General features: G+C 38.0%; 1 protein-coding gene across 2 annotated transcripts in view; it reads right to left on the bottom strand.

Annotated features, from left to right (window-relative positions):
• Positions 1-11,889, bottom strand: part of LOC109542671 (tRNA selenocysteine 1-associated protein 1) — a 42,740-nt gene that overhangs the window by 588 nt on the left and 30,263 nt on the right. The gene's annotated exons all lie outside the window — the stretch shown is intronic.

Raw genomic sequence — 11,889 nt, 5'->3', positions numbered from 1 at the left:
TATACGAAGGCGAATTCTACTCCATGTGAGTATCAACACACAGTAGATGAAAATATCGAGTGGCACTCTTCACATCATCCCAAATTCCTCCAACCTGCTGTAAAAGCTTTTGGCAACTATACGGTAGATGTCTTAAACACTTAACGTTTAATCAAACTTAAGTAGGTAATTATCGTCCTAGTTTAAGCCCATTGTTATATCCTACAACATCCTTTTCGAGTCGCCAAGACGAAATAGACGCGCGTACAATTCAAACAACACTACACGGTTTATAAACAAAGCTTAAGCATTACAAATGATATGACCTCTGCAACAATTAGACTGACCTGCTAAGTCGGATTAAGGCTTCGTTCATCGCTGATTGAATTGAAGATATTGGTTGGCGAAAACTTCTTAAGCATTGTTATCACTCGCTTTGTGAATTGACAACTTAAGGCGCGCGTTTTTGTATTGCGCCCGCTATTTTTTCCTACATCAAGCGAACATGATAATCACTTTGGTAGCGCTTGCTTTGGATGAATGGGAGCTAATCAAATTAAATATCACACGCTATATGATTGTGCGGTTTGTAAGTCGACTGTTTTTTTATCCTGCAGGCTTAAATCTGCTGAATTTGGAGGCCCGGTGAAGTGATTGTTGACGAATTCGTCCAATCACGTTATGGGCAGTGGTTCAACAAATCCTCGGATGAGTTAAGCGGGGAAAAATAAAGGATTTTATATGAGCTGAACCTAAACTTGCACAAAACCCTGAAAAATCGGTGGGCTCAGGATTAGTCCATCAGGTTCAGTTCTGGAGATATTCGAGATTGCTCAGAAACAATCCTTTTGCTTATTTTCTCCAAAATTGRCTSTCAGTCAGTTCATGATCAGGCGCATRTTTTATAACAAACAASTTTTTGCGATGYGAGCCTTGGTTTAGGAGATAAAAATAAAATGGGAAAAATTTCRCAAATTCTCAGGTTTGCGCCCGGAAAATTGTGCAGGAGTGAAACACCGAAAACTTAGTACCGACTCTTATAAGAGCTGGAACKTCAAACCTCCCAAAAACCAGCAGGACGCTGGCAAATTAACCGCAAAACCATTTTTTYTGCATTATTTCCAYCTCTAACAGTGTCGCAAAGCCTCAGTCAGAAAASGAAGACATTTGAACCGATTGGCCTGGCTTCAAMAATTCGCAGCAAATAGCCTGATGAAGGATGCAAGTTGAAACTTTWAGAGCATATAGATGAAAATCTGGYCTTCAGGCAGCAGACAAGAGCTCGAWGGATTTGGARTTACATTTTTTGGCAAATTTTGAGGAAATTTTGATTTCAGTCATTCTTRCTTTCGKAAMTATTTATAATTGTTTTSGGTGAAATTTTTGCATTTTTTYCGGAAATCATGTATGYGATGATGATGATGGAAAATTGCYTTRAACAARGCATTTYTAGCACGYAGTTTTTATAAAGAACAACTTTTTGCKRTYCCAAGCTTGGTTTAGAAAGAATGAGAGAGAATAGACKAGAAATGTTSCTTCTTCTAAATGGATAYCCGAAATAWTTTGCAAAATTCAGCRAAAAACTTTAAAATCGCCGTTGATTAGTGCTGAAAAAACGAGTTCTTGATTCGTTACGTGCTTCAATCCTTTATGTCTGATGCAAAAAATCTTCTGAGTCAATTTTTCGGAAAATGTATTTCCTCCTTCAGAGCAAAGGGAATGAAAACACGTTAAACGCTGAATATGGAAATATGGAGTCCGAAATCTTGCTCAGAAAACCGGCTCAGAAGGGCACCACAGACCGATCGGCAATGTCTACACCTTTTCCAATCTAAAGAGTTTGCCCCAGACTACCTACCATTCCTAAAATCTACCTTCTATTAAGACGATCACTTAAGACTAAAGGCGTCTTCACTATAGTCCAGCAAATGCGATTAACAAGCAGTACTTTTACAGGACAAAATTACCTAAAAAAGACACTGATGGAGCAACTTTTGAACCATCTGGCAGGGCTCGAAGTCTATGAAAAAGGAATATTCAGATCGACCTACTTAAAGAACGTGAAGGGCTTCAGCCAAGGGAGATCCTTAGGGAGTGAAAACCCGGCCGAACAGAGGGCGAATACACAGGGTGTCCGGAAGAAGCCGGTAACACCCACTAGGGCTGTAACAAAACCCCGCTAAAAAATTGCGCTCGCATTGAATAAGCCCGTCATCCGATACTTTGGCCAAGAAGGGCATTCGAACAAACAAAACTCTTTACAAAAACGGTTTTTTGTGTGTGTCAGAAACCGTTATGTTACCTTATGCACACGCCGAATTCCTCTCGTCTACTTAACGTGTAATTTCCTCTCAATTGCTGTAATTTTCTGATTATTGATATTTAATTTCTAACGCGTGCCCGAATTCGCGAATGGGGGACAACAAAGTCAAATGACACGTGAGTGATGGAAATCTGTTGAAAAATCGCCTTAAAAACAGGGCGATTCCAATAACGGTCTCATTGTTCTCGAGGTGTTCTGTGTGGGCCTGAGAAAGTGGAGAAAACATTGGAAAATTCGTACTGAACGCTGAGATATTGGATGGAAATTTTGCCAACATCAGTAGGCCCAAACTATTTGGCAGTGACGATTATTATTAATTGCGTGCTTGCCAGCTTGAGCGATTGTTCCCGATCATTCGAAAGGATTTATTTTTGCTGAATCAGTTGTTGTTTGTTAGCAAGGCTTTATAGAAAAAGAAACATTCTCCGATGAATACATACGTTAATAGCATTAAATGTTGCTTCTCCATGCGGGTAATTAGTAATATCAGCAGCTACAGTGCTTAACTGTATACAATGCCTTAGTGAAGTCAATTAAACCTGCACAATGTTCTCTATTCGATATCCGGCTCGACCAACCAAAGTTAACACCGATGAACATTCTGGCAATTGATTCTAAATGAAAATCCTTTTGGTCCGGGGAAAATTCGCATGCTTTCTACAATTTTCCTGGATTATTCCATAATCGGTTGACAAAATGTCTCTCTTCTCTCACTCACAGAAGGCACGTTAAGGGAACGATCCAGATACATCAAACACATAAATGGCGAAATATACAGGGAATACGGAATCCAGCAAGCCAAGGGGGAACGGGACATTTTCTAATACAAAGTTGGCCAAATTATAGGGCGGCGCTATTTTTGAATTAGAACCGCGGTTGAAGACTGGGTTCATTTTAGTGGAAGAATCCGAAAGTTGTGCCGGGAATTTGAATGGAAAACGCATTTCGCCTGGAACGTCGACAATGGAAAGTGTATCCAAGAGCGGCAAGCTTTTATGCGAATTTGCTAGTTTTTGTTAAGGCTTTTTTGGGCAAAATCCGATGTTGACTAAACAATTTTGGAAAAATCTGCTATGATTCAAAATACTACAGCAGAGAAAACACTCGAAAACACATTGGAAACTACTCTTTCAACGACATGTTTGAAAAATTGCGATTTGGGGCGCGTCTTATCCCTTAAGAAGTCTTTCGATAGTCCTCATACAAACCCAAATTAGAAGCTTTAAAGCGACGGTTAGACGCAATAAGAGTGTTTTGAGCAATTAATTGCAGATGAACAAATTAATAAAATATATATACGTATATTACGATCTTGAGAGGATTCTCAGTTTTTTCTGGAAAATTATTTAATCCGGATTTACCGATTCAGTCAAAGACCGAAATTAGGTATTGCATATTCAAAAATTTCTAATTAAACCAAACGATTTTCCATTTAGGAACGTAGTCGGTACCGATTTTCTCTCTCTCACACATGGGATTCTAGGATAGAGGCAACATGGCTACGCATGGCTACGCTCGAGCTTGATACATTTGCGGCTTAAAATATAAATACCCGTTTTGCAAATAAAACTTTAAAAAAATAGTAGTGTATCCGAAATTGGATATTACCGCGACATGTATCAAAAAATTCGCCAAAAATCTAACAAATTTGCTAATTTCGCCTATTAATAGAGCAAGTTTTCTCTATATAAAGGGCTACAAATAGCCGCATAAAAATATGCAAATTATGTGAAACCAATCAGGCTATACAGAGTGTGTGGTAAGCACTTGATCAAAAAGAAATATTCGAAGCGATATTATTTGAATCAAAGGAAAACGATCCCGCCTAACTTTCACTAAGAAAAAATGTTCAATTTGGCAAAAAAGTGTCAACATTCTTTTAAAAAAATGTGATGTTTTTGTTCTCTTTGTAAAAGCTTGTAGCACTCATAGTTTTTGCACAAAAAATATCTGTTAGCAAGTATAACTGAATGAAGAATGTCTCAGTGGCCTTTTGTGTTTAGAAGAAAAATAGAAATCAATAAGTCCGGAATTAAGGAAAAAAGGTACAATATTAATTCGTCAAAAAGCCGTTTATAACCACCGCAGTCTAAAAATCAAGCCGAAATGTTGGGTCTAGAAAAATAGTTCGTTCGCAAACTACTACTGAAAGCCCAAATCTTTTTTGTTCGCAACCTGTTGACCGAAAACACCTTCCATCCTTAAACAGTTGAAAATATTACTTACCTGATAACAAAGTGCTTCTCCAAGAGGCTTCTCCATATTTTCACCGGTGATCACTAAAACATTAAACAGGCGGTTTGTTAGAAACAGTTGGAAAAACACAATTTACTTTATCATTAGCTGAACAGCAAAATAAAGGCAAAAATGCTAATTGTTTGACGATAATAAATCATCAGATTTCATCTAATTGCTATATTAGATCAAAAGAAACGTCGAGCTTAATTAAGCAGTTACAGGCGTAACCGCAATCATGAATACATTACTTTTAGCTGGAATAGTTGGATATTTACGTGGCCAGTTGAAAAATTCCGCATTATTAAACAGCTTTACTTTCCTTTCAACGTTTTTAATCAGCTGATTAATAAATTATTACTTATTCTCGACTTGACGCCAGATAATCAGGTCAATATTGCCAATATGATAAAAACCGGCGCTAGAATGTAACGAATTACTTCCCTAGTGGCTCAAATGAGGCTTATTCGGGACATACAGAGTGGCGGAAATAAAACAGTCAAAGCCACTAGAAATGCATCGAAAAGATGATAAATCCCATTGTTGATGGTTTGACAATGTGACCCGAAATTCCCATAAATATTTTAGGCAAAATCCGGCCGATCGCATGCTGTTCGCTGTCGTCTAATCCCTGTTTGCATTTGAAATTTAAAAGGGCATGCCAATATTTGGATGACATTTAGGGCGGGTCAGCCAGACAACAATAAGGGATAACCAGGGCAATCTGGTTTCGGGTACTTTTACACGCCGCCTGATCTCAAAGGGTGTCCTTATGCGTATTAGCCCTTCGGTAAAAGGTTTTATGTCCGTTTCCTCTCATAAAGCCGCTGCTGGTTTATTCTGTTCGGTGTCTGTTTTGGCCCCAACACGATTTAGATCATCGAAGGTTTTCTAAATTACTCGCAATTTGCCTACATTTTTAACCATTTAGATAGCCAAAGTAGCAAAAGTTTACACGCTTCCAGACGAAAATAATGAGCATCCACACAGGTGGTTTGCTTGGTGCGGTTGAACGAATTCTGTGGCTCGAATGGTTCTTGAGGAACTTCGAAAAAAGCAGCGTCATGTTCAAGTAGATTTTGCAACTCAAAAGAAATGTTGGCATAATTTTGCATTTACGACCTAAATTCCTAAAAAACTCCCCAGTTTTCAGAAATAGTTGCGTTAAACCTCACTTTTTCACTCCCAGAATGCACAGTTTGCCAGCAGTCCTCGTTTAAAATCGGACGCAAAATTAAACCCACTTTGCATTTCCAACGCCCATCTTGAAAGTTTCCGGTTTAGGCCGTGATTGCCAGTATAGTAGGCCCTTTTTTGACAGCGCAATGTAAATGTCGCCCAACTGGCAGGCCTACAAGCACTAAATCGCCGGTTATACGCGTAGAATTGCGCAATATTTTCAACTCGGTTCAAAATGAGAAGATCCAGTTTGCGACATCAAAACGGGGAAAGTTGGGCAATGATTAAACAGACACTTTAAAACCCTAAGGATTTTGAAAGGCAATGATTTAAATCATAATGGTCTGCACTGTGGTCGTTTTTAACGAGATTTTGCTTGGTTTTTCAGTCTCTTAGAGCGGATTAGGTTCCCAAAACCCCGCAAAACCCGAAAATCCACAAAAAGATTGTGAATAATCACTTTTTTTTTTTATTGAAACATGGAGGCTGAATCCCGAAAAAACTAAACTCACACCGATATTCATAATATCGATTCCAGGATGTAACTCCTGATAATTTCCTCGGCCCCTGTACAACTTGCCACTTACCCCTATAGGTGTCGGTATTTCTTACCCCTGTTAAAATGGGGCTGAAATTATTATTTTATATCCACCACATTGTCAATAGAAGACATTTTTCGAATCAACGTTGATGTTTAGCCAATAACGGCATGCTCCAGGCACGTTTGGCTCTTTATTTCACGCAAATAAATTGTACAATTAAAATTAATGCTGTTGCAATAGCAACACCTTTAGAGAAAAAACCATCACGCTTTATAATTATCCATTATTCCGCCTGAATTAATTAAAAACACGACACTCGGAGAGTTTCGGCGTGTTGATTGTCCCAGATAAACGTGTTTTGTTATGTCTGTTACCTTGATTAAAATCCCCTTCGACAAGTTTTAGATATTGAGCATTTTGACAGTAAACTGTGCTAGTCCAATTTATTTAAACTGCAAAAGCCGACTGCTTAATATATTTCATTATATGGTTGTTTAGCACATTCGGAACGGAAGTTTAAATTAGAAACAATCAGAGCTACTTAATATTTAGCCATTTGATTACATTAGGTTTCGTCCTAGTCTCTTAACAGTTGAATCATATGCGGGATTTAATCGCGCTCGAAAATTCTATTCTAGAAATAGAATCAGGGGAATTGTGACGGCAACAAACCAATTTTCGATTAGGAAACGATTGCACTCAATCCAAGCCATCGGGAACACTTTTGTGGCTCAAGAAGACTGAGTAATTATAAATCCTTTACCAATCGGGAAACAAAGGAGCGACAAGTACCTGCCAGTTAACAGCCCTAGAGAAACGACAAGTGTACCAACTGTTACATATTCGCATTAAATGCGCTCCTTATTTAATAAAAGTCCTTTGCGTCCTACTCCAGTACTCGAGTAGTCCTCATTCTACCACTACGAATCAACGCTCTGGGGCTTCATGTACAAAGTGGATGAAAATCAAACCTCAACAGGCCATTCAAATCAACAAAAAAACACAGAGGTTCGAGATTTTCGAGAACGGAAAGTCATCGAGAATGTCTTCGAAACATTTTCACAGCAATTTTACAGTTTATACAAAACGTTTCTAGCAGACATCATCAGGGATTTAAGCTTTAATATCACCCAAATCCCTGCTGCTGCAGTCATAAAACCCAGAAACAGTTCACAGTGTTGTTGTATGTGGCAGTAGGATGGTTTGGCAAGTTTTGCTTCTGTTTCTTTAGAGGTTAGGAATTCTGATAACAATCACGCAGTTAATGATAGTCTTGGGATGACGTATCGAAAAGGTCCCACTGATTATGCGGGTATTTCCACCTTTTCCACGGTGTTTTACACGTTTTCCACAAATTCATATTGTATCTTTTTGGGGGTTAGAAATTTTGCAACACGCCGTGAAGCGAAAATGTTGCCTTCGAGCAGCTATCGAAAGGGCCCTAATGGTCATTCAGGTAGTTTCATCCGTTTTCGAAATGCTAAAGGAACTGTTCAGAGTTTCCTGGAATTTTGTGTCCAACTTTTTTTAGGTTAAAAATTCCTCTACAATCCCTCTGGAGAAAATGGAGCTTTGAAAAAGCTGCATCGAAAAGGTTCTAATGATTATTCGGATATTTTAATCCGCTTCCGAGATATTAGTGAAATAATTCATCAATTTTCGGGTCTATTGTTTTAAGGTTATTTTGCTCTAACCTTTTGCGATAAATCGCAATCTTAAAAGGGCTCTCTGGAAAGCTGAATATTTGCGCACTTTTGCCCGATTTTTAATCGTCAATGAAAAAGCGCAAAAAATTACCAAATACTGCGTTTCGTCCTATTGAGATTGGAAATTTTTGTGGGCGTTTTGGGAAACGGTTGGTTAGAGACTCTATGGGAGAGCTTCTAATCATTCTTCGTGTAGATCCATCGGTTTTCCAGATATTAATGCGCAAAAATCTCCTAGATTTTGGAGCCATTACTATTGAAGTTGCAAAGTTTCTGTAGCGTTTTAAGAAGAAAACAGCTTTCAAAAAGTTGTATCGAAAAGGTCCTAACCGTGAATCGAGTCGTTTTATCCGTTCCCAATATGATAAAGAAAATGGGCTACAACTCTGCAAATTTTGGGTCTAGTTCTTTTGATGTTAGAAATTTGTTTGGCTTTTTTGGGAAAGTTTAGCTTTCAAAAATGTATATCGCAAACAATCTAAACATTATTCGAGTAGTTTTGTGCGTTCCCGAAATTTTAAAGAAAACGGGCCAAAATTCACCAATTTTTGGGTCTAGTTATTGTAAGGTTAGAAACATTTCGTTAGCTTTTAAGGACAAAAACAGCCTTTGAAAATTCTCTCGAGAAGGTATCCTAAACATTATCGAGTAGTTTTCTGAGATACTAAAGAAAATGCGCAAAAATGCACAACATTTTTGGTCAAGTTCTTTAGATTTGAGTAAAATGTAAAAAAACAGTGGTACAACAATAGAGCTGCAAGCTCAAAACTGATAAACCGCGTACGTTTTTTCGATGAAAAACCATCAGTTGAGCCAGTTGAGTTGAGCAAATCATTCTTTTACTCATACTTGAACACACCCGAACACTTTCAGAAAAGGCAATGGGGAATACTTCCATTTTACCGGAAGGACGAGAATGTCTGAAAGCTGAAAACATTTCCGGTCTGAAGCCTTTTGCCACCCTCAGCGGGCCGTTGTCATTGGCAAACCGCACGCAGGCGCTCTGTGAACAAGGGGGCTGTAGAACGACACCCTCTCCCCAAAATTCGGCTGATCAATACCGAATTGCGTGCGCTCTGTAACATGGTGAAAGGAGGCTTTTGTGGTGTTTGAAGAGGAAAGTGTGTGTGTTCGAAATCGTTAAATTTTATCTGAAACGTGCTGCTGTACATGCAATGAAACACTATTGGAATGCACAGAAGCTTCATTTTACAGAAACCATCGTGTGGGTAGAGAAAAAGAAGCTGTTCAGAAAAAAACTTCTGGCTCGACTCATTCAATGAGTAGTTAATGTTAATATTTTCATGTATTCAAAAGCGCAGTTTCATTTACGAAATGGCTTTCGTTTTAAGTTTCGAACATTTCTAACCTCAAAAACGTTAGACTCGAAATTTGATAAAAAGCATTTTATAAAGAAACCTGCTTTATAAAGTGCAGGTTTGGGAATCGCAAATTTCAGGCTGAACCCAGCTGATGAGAGCCAATAGGCTCGAAACCGGTCCTGCGGGTGCCTGAGGTTGGCGCATTTCGAAATCTGCACTTGTCTATTTCAGAAGCTCATGCTCTGATGCTCTGAGCTGATGCCTAAAGCTTTTCATTGTTCAAGTCGTTTTGCAAAAATCGACTACTTAACAAGTTTTCGCAAAATGTACTTCCTTCTTCAGGTTTTAACGCGTGTTTCTGGCGATTGCGCTGGGAAGAAACTCGCGTTAAACCCTGAAGCAGGCAACAAATTTCCCGAAAACTTGCCCTGAAACGAGCTAATCGACTCAGAAGTTTTCGTTCTTCAGACCATGTCTTACTTTTGGTTGTGTTGTATCAAAAGAGAAGCACAGTTGAAGCTAATTTGACTCTTCCTTTCCTAAGAAAATTCTCGCAAACTGAACAAATAAATGCACATTTTCGATCTCGTTGATATTGTTTATATGTATTTTACATGCCAAGCTGCTCCATTAGCTGATGTTTATTTTTGGAATGCAAAACCAGGATGTGAAAGAATCCCCGTTTAATTGTACATACATTTGTAGCTATCGGACGTAAATTTACAATGTTGATGCGGAATTCATTTTCCATTAGCATTAATTTTTTCACCATTAATTACTTTATTACACGATGTAGAAATGCATCTGAAGCAATTACTTTTTACCAGTTAAAGTTGTACCATGTAATAAAGCTAACACACAGGCGAAGAAACTTTAAAGTACCGAGCATTTTGTGAAAAAATGTTATGTAAACGAGCATAAATGTTGGCAAAAGAACATCAATCAACCAGCTTGCATAGTAGAATAATCAACCAACTCCAGACAATTTAATGAAGAAGTCTAGTCAATTTCTGCGACTTTCAGTTGGACGACAATTTCAACAGCTCATGAAAAAAGCTAATCAAAGTGAAATTGCGGTTTTTCCGGTTTTCCAATGCAGGCCAGCATGAATGAGCTGAAAAACTGTAGCTTTAGATGAAGTACGTAAACTTATTACCCTTATCTGTTCAATTGTACAGTGTCCAATTATTATAAAAACATATCATTACATTTAAAACGGATAGGCACTTGTTTTTAATAGTTTATTTTAGCTAATACGATGGCAATTTCGTCTTTATTGGATATTAATAAGAGATCATATAATTACGTAGGAAATTATATGGCTGGTGGGTATTTTCAAAAAAGACAGTATTGCCGCATGATTACATGAATCCCGTACATCATTATAGGGGAAAATACGTGTAGTCCTAGCGGGTTTTATACCAAAAAAAACTGAAACGAGAACTTTTCATTTCTTAATATCGAGTAATGGCGGAAAACGCTTTTTAATATTAACTTGACGAAGTTTTTTATGTGAATCCGGGTTTCGTAAACATGTTTCAGCCTATAGCTTTATTCAAATCCAGCGAATCAATTTTCGCATCTTATTCTGGTCCACAGCTTGTTTTCTGTCTAAATGCTGTTTTCCAATTCACAATTCTTCAAAGTTCTCCAAACCGCAAATCAATTTGCAACTTATAAACATTTCCATTGCACTTTCATTGACTTCATTATTTCATGACACTAATTGATGATTTATTTGTTTATAGGACGTTTCTCCCGCAGACTACGCTAACATCTTCAGAGGTTTGCTCGATTCGGGTGTCCAAACTTTGGTTCGAATTAATTCACTAAAACTGATTTTCCATTTAGGTACGCAGCTCGCATTGGGCGTCTCACTCCTACATATGGAACTCCAATAGAGAGGCAAAATTGCCGGCGTGTCGCTGCGTTCGAACTTGATACAAATAGAGCTTGAAATTTATCGAGTTTTCACCTGAACAAGGTGCGAAAAATACAGTTTTGACAGAAACTGGTCAAAGCTTCTCGAATTTTTCAACAATGGAACCGCATGTGTGTTTAAAGATGTTGATGTTGACAATGGTGGAAATTTATTGGTCAAATAAATGGAGAGGCAACGTTTGCAAAAAACAGTAGGATTCCACTGGATGCTAAAAATAGCTGAAGATTAAACGCTTTCGTTGTTTCCCAAGCAAGTTCAGCTGTAGTTTATCCAAGTGGACAACGAAGTGAGCAAACGAAGACAAAGTCAGAAAAATCAACAACAGAAGAAATAGAGATTCTCCACACGCTCGACGTGGATTGCAACTGAAGGACAATTAAAGCAATGGAATCTTAATTAATTCACAAAGTACTAGATAATTATTCTTCTAAAGAAACATTTTGTCAATTGTAAAAGTTGGAATCGGGAAACTCAAAGAAAAAATGTACACAATATGAAAGAATAATAGCATTAATATGAGGCTTGAAGCAGTTTCAAAGGTCAGCAAAGCAGAAAAAGATTAATTCAAAGAGCAAATTCAAGAAAAGGCCGTGTAGAAATGGAGCGAGCTAAGAGCTAAGAAAACGGACCAAAAGCGCCTCTGATTGATCTAGACAGAATA

Source organism: Dendroctonus ponderosae, unplaced genomic scaffold, assembly GCF_020466585.1.
Source record: "Dendroctonus ponderosae isolate FM_Combo_2020 unplaced genomic scaffold, Dpon_F_20191213v2 Dpon_F_20191213_10, whole genome shotgun sequence".
NCBI classification, from domain to species: Eukaryota; Metazoa; Arthropoda; class Insecta; order Coleoptera; family Curculionidae; genus Dendroctonus; species Dendroctonus ponderosae.
This window is presented reverse-complemented; position numbering and strand designations above follow the sequence as displayed.